The sequence below is a fragment of the Gastrolobium bilobum genome, unplaced genomic scaffold, assembly GCF_033153095.1.
Source record: "Gastrolobium bilobum isolate Gb01-03AN ecotype WA unplaced genomic scaffold, APGP_CSIRO_Gbil_v1 utg881, whole genome shotgun sequence".
NCBI lineage: Eukaryota > Viridiplantae > Streptophyta > Magnoliopsida > Fabales > Fabaceae > Gastrolobium > Gastrolobium bilobum.
Window position 1 is genome coordinate 630,603 of NW_026898866.1, and position 5,814 is coordinate 636,416.

The 5,814-nt window shown below is 35.7% G+C and overlaps 1 pseudogene; it reads left to right on the top strand.

The window, feature by feature from the left end:
* Positions 1 to 225: 225 nt before the first annotated feature.
* Positions 226 to 3,452, top strand: LOC133284850 (factor of DNA methylation 4-like; annotated as a pseudogene).
* The last annotated feature ends 2,362 nt before the right edge of the window (positions 3,453 to 5,814 follow it).

The window sequence follows — 5,814 nt, forward strand, 5'->3', positions numbered from 1 at the left end:
TTATTATTATTATTATTATTATTATTATTATTATTACATGCTAGAACATAAGAACAAGGACAAGAGACTTTTCCCACTGGGGAAGGAAAACTTATTGATTATAGACAAACTGGAAATATCACTGACCATAATAAATAATCGTTTCTGTTTTTATTTTTCCTTGGCTTCTAGTTATTTGGCATAGTCTCAGTACATAGCTCCTCTATAGTGTTAAGTGTATATGTGATGTTCTACTTCATCGTACAACTATCATTTGCAGATGTCCCTGCAATCAGAACGTCTGACTTGAAGTACTACGAGCATAGACATTATATAGAGTTGAAGAATGATTGCTTTAAATTCAAAATCTCCAATTCTCCCTTTTGCCTAGACAGGCAGCATTACTTCTTTGGAGAGCTTTTGAAACATGCATCAAGATTTGTCAGGGGTTCACATAGCAGGGAGCTAAAAGATATAGCAAAAGCACTCTGCTCTTCAATTATACATTGAAAGGTACCTTGATATGAATATTAGATCAGAACCTGTTACCGAGGATCAGTTATTTGTCTGGCCTTGGATGGGTATTGTTGCAAACATTGCAACGGAATTTAAAAACGGAAGGTATGTCGGAGATAGTGGTACCAAACTAAGGGACGAGTTTACACTAAAAGGATTTAACCCCTTGAGAGTTCATCCACTATGGAGCTCTAATGGACATTCAGGCTTTGCCATTGTCGAGTTTAACACAGATTGGGATGGTTTTACCAATGCTATGAACTTCGAAAAGAGCTTTGAAGCAGAACATTGTGGTAAGAGGGATTACTACAGATCAAGAAGCCGAGGGGATAGACTGTATGGATGGGTTGCCCGCGATGATGACTACCACCTGAAGAATATAATTGGCTATCACCTTCGTAACAATGGGAATTTGAAAACTATCTCTGGGAAAGAAACTGAGGACAAAAGGAAAACATCAAAGCTTGTCTCAGGTTTAGCTAATATGTTGAAAATGAAGAATAAGGAATTGGAGCAGGTACGAAGCAAACATGATGAGATTGATTTGTCCCTGAACAGAGTGATGGAAGACAAAGAGAAGATGATTAAAAAATTTAATAATGGTATGTTGAAACTTTTAAGTGAATAGTTCTAGTTCACGCTTTTTCCCCCACCATAGCTTACTTTGTGTTTCACTGAGTTGAGATATGAAACATTGTCGTTTGTATGATTATATCTATCCTTTCATGATAGCTTACTATCTTTTTATTTTAAAAGTAAATTATTCTAGTTCCTATAACTTTCTAATCTTTAATGGTAGCTTACTCTGTGTTCCACCCTGTTCCATTAGACATAAAAAAGATGCAGCAAAATGACCGGGATCATTTGGAGAAGATTTATATGGATCACGAAAAGACCAGATTGCTTCTGGAGGCAAAGAAGAAAGAACTGGAGAATTGGGAGAAGGATCTGCAAAAGCGTCAAGCACACAATGAAAATGAAGGAAATGAGCTAGATCTCAAGAAGAAAAATGTAATTTGTTTTGCCTATGTAAATCTATGGATAAGCTAGTCAATTGTGTCAAATTCCAAACACGACCCCCTCTTATGTTAATAATTTTAAGACTGGTGAACTTTGATCTTCATCTTTGTTGTTTGCAGAATGAGATGGCAATAATGGAGCAAAACAAGGCTGATGAGAAAGTAATGATGTTGGCTGAAGAACAAAAGGCACGAATTCGACTTTCTTGTATCTACAGTAGTTAATTCAGTTACATGTATCATTTAAAGATTTAAATTTTGACTTGATCATTTTGAGGCTGAGCGTTGCAGAAAGAAAAGAAGAAACTGCATAAAAAAATTCATGAACTACAAAGAGAAGTCGATGCTAAACAAGCATTGGAATTGGAGATTGAGCACCTGAGAGGAGCTCTTCAAGTAATGAAACACATGGGGGAGGATGAAGATGTGGACGAGAAGAAAAAAATGGATGCAATTAAATTGGTTCTGCAGGATAAGGAGGAGGAATTGGAAGCAACGAAAGAACTTCAACAAACTCTTATTGTCAAGGAGCGTACAACCAATGACGAGTTGCAAGATGCTCGCAAGGAATTAATAAGTGTATATATATTTTTCCATACATGAATGTGAATCTCTTCGATGTGATTATGTGTATAGGCTTTTAACTCATTCAATGGTCTGAAAACCAGCTTTGAAAGGTCTTCTACAACTAATCATTTTCAAAACCAGAATAAAGAGGGCTGTATTTGTATAAAATATGTCGTAAACCTTACCACACATACAAGGTTGCTTGCATTTTTTAATTGACATATAACTGCTTGTAATTTGTTAACATTCAAATCATGCAGTTGGAGTCATATTCAGGGTACACTGTCATAGGTGATTTGCTATAATAACTTATAGCAATCTGGTTGCATGTATTTGCAATGCAAATGCTTTACATAATGTGTTTTTGCTCCTGTTTCTATATTTAAGGAATTTAGGTTTTTTAATGGTTCCATCCTATTCTGTGAATCATGTGGTTGCTTGGTTCTCCTTTGTCGATTTGCCATACAATTGTGTCCAAAGGAGATGATTAAAAGGTTTAACATTTTAGGTAAAAATTGGTTGAATTAGGTCAGTTAGCTTGTTGTTGTGTGCTACCATGGTTTGGTTGTTTGTATTTTGAAGTAATCTAATTTCCTTGTTCGCAGAGGATAGAGAAGACAAAGAGGACTCGGGCTTTTATTGGTGTGAAAAGAATGGGGGAGCTTGATAGTAAGCTGTTTGTGAATGCAGCTAAGAGAAAATTTTCTGATGATGAGGTGAATGTGAGAGCTGTGGAGTTGTGCTCACAGTGGGAGGCTTATCTTAGAGATCCAAGCTGGCATCCATTTAAAATTGTATCAGATAAAGAAGGAAACCCCAAGGTACAATGACTTTAAGAATTACATGTGTTCAAATGGAAGTCATCTTTTTTATCTGTTGTGGTCATTTTAATTGTGGACAACACCTGATTGCCTTATTATACATGCTAAGAAATATTTAAAAAACGCAATGCATCACTTCGTAATAGTTACAAAGCAAGGTATGTTGTAAGTGTTGTTTTAAGGATCTATTGTCAGAGCAAGGTGCTGGTCATCTCTTTAGCACTTGATTGGAATTTTTCTTTCCCTGATGCTCCGTACACGGACCATGACCTAAATATATGTTGGATATGCAGGAAATTTTAGATGAAGAAGATGAAAAACTAAGAACTTTAAAAGATGAGTTTGGTGATGAGGTCTTTGGAGTGGTGGCTACAGCTCTGATGGAGTTGAATGAGTACAACCCCAGTGGTAGATATCCATTACCGGAGCTATGGAATTTTAAGGAAGGAAGGAGGGCTTCGTTGAAAGAGGGTGTTTCACATATAAACAAGCTATGGAAATCGTTAAAACAAAGGAAAAACCGGGGCTTTGTTTAGGTGGTTTGAATTAGAACTGATATGCAGAACTTCAATTTAAATTCTTGTTCTAGCGTACTCGGATTTAGTTCAGAAATATAATGTAAATGTTAGATCATAACGTGACTGTTACTTATAATACTAATGATATTATTTGTGGATATTTTTATTTGGAGCAGATATTATATAGTTATTTTATTTAGATCTCTAAATATCTTCATTAGCAGTAAAAAGTATCTTTAAAGTATCTTGAATATAATTCATGTAATTTTATCATATTTACGTTGAATAGAGATCAGGGAGGGAGAACGGTGTACTTTTACCGGATTATGCAGTTTGTTCTCATTTAAAGATTATGTGAGACAGGCAGCGTTAGATTTTTGGTCCATAAGTGATGGTAAATTTGTTCATTTATTGCCTGTGCATTTACAAATTCACAATGATCCACCTGCCTGTATCCATTACTTATGCATCTATTATACTTTCCAAGTGAGCTGCAATCTATGGACCCATGGTCTGTTCTATTGTGTAGGATTATGATCGGCAACTTATCCTTCTTAACCTTATTCTAAGAAGGCTAAACAACGTAGAGTTTCAGCAGAGCCAAAAAGACATAATTCTGATTAAATTAGACCTATGGAACAAACTTACTAGCAGCAATTTCTAATCCCTAAACATAAATTTGGTTCTCGAAGAAAAAAGAATTTTTTCAAGGGCAATTAGTCAGCTGTGAATTAGAGTTAATGAAAAACTTCACAAGGCAGAGAAGCAACGATTTTGAAAGCAAGACTCATGAAAAGAAAATGAACATAATGACTGAATGGTGAAGAAATAAGACAATTACATTGGAAAAACAGAAACATAGTCTTAAAATCCAAATATTACCTCTCCTCTCGTGACTTTTCCTCAAGAAGAAACCACACTTGCACTTCGAAATTGGAAGCAAGGAGGTCTGTTCTTGGGAGAGACCGCGGCTCTGAGTTCCAACAACCTCAATTTTAGCCTATATTTTAAGATTTTACTTAAGTTAATCACTCGTATCTCAATTATAATTTTAAATATTTTATATTTTACTTGAATTAAAAAATAGTCCTACAATAGAATTTACAGGACGAAATACAAATTTTGAGTGGCCAAAGAAAAGGTAATTGTTAGAATTTCATAGTGTAGTTCCCTTTATTTAGATAGATGATAAGGCATGAAAAGGAAGGAAATGCAATAATAAAAGAAATTTTCATTTCAATTAATGGCATTAACTTCATTTGCAATCACTCCAAAACGTGAGTCGCCAATTATGGCTCCATGATTCCTTTTGGACGGTTTTGGTTCTCCATTATTATTATGCACGTTAAATGTTTCTCCATCTGGCCACCATCTGGTCTCCGGTTGTTGTTCAGTTGTGGCTTCCGAGGTTTTCTGATTAGTACTACCCTCGGTATATATCCTCAGGCATAGCTGCTTCCGCCATACATTAATCTTTATTGTGTCTATAACGATCACATGCGAAGCCGAAAAACATTGTTAGCATTCTTAAATTTTGACAGGAAACCCCTCCTGAGATCCACCTCCACACGATGTGTGCAAATCAACCTCTCTCCGTAACTTCTTCTCCTCAGTCTCCCCTCCTGATAGAGTTCCTATCAATGAGGAGCGTTCGTCCAAAATTGTTACCAGTGTTCCGTAATTGATGGGAGCCTAGGAGGTATAAAACTCTCCCTATCCACTCTTGCCAACCTTTTCATATTATCAACTTCGCCTTTAACCCAAGCTAATTGAGGTCGGTGGTAGATGAATCTAATGATAAATAAGAGGGGATTAAAAAATAAAAATAAAAAAATAAATAAAAATAAAAAATTGGGAAAGGGGAAATAAGATAAAAGACAAGAAGGGGAAAAGAAAGAGAGGGGGAATTGAAGAGGAAAATGATTAAAAAAGGACTATCTGGAACATAGTAATAACAACAAGTTTAACTTTCCACCCTGCTTATAGCTCTTCTCCATTCTGTCCTAAGACACACGGTTGAAGAAAAATAGAATATTCATTCATTAAATAATTCACTCCATCCTATTCCCGCATTTCCACTCCCAAGCATTTTCAATCTCCCCATTTATTCTATAGAAAATATATCACGATTTGCTATTATTCTTCATCGAATCACATGAATAGATTTAGCAAAAATGGAATTTCTGTTCTTTTTACTGAATCACATGAAATTCTGCCAATCTATATCCCACTCCATTAAGTCTTGTTTAACTACCTTTCCCCCGGTAAGTTTCGATCTACCTCTACCTCTCTTTTTGTCGAGCTCTTGGTAACAAAAGTTTGTTCTTACAGGAGCATCCAGGAGCCGTCTCATTACGTGCCCAAATCAATCTACGTTCCCTCATCTTTTCAGTT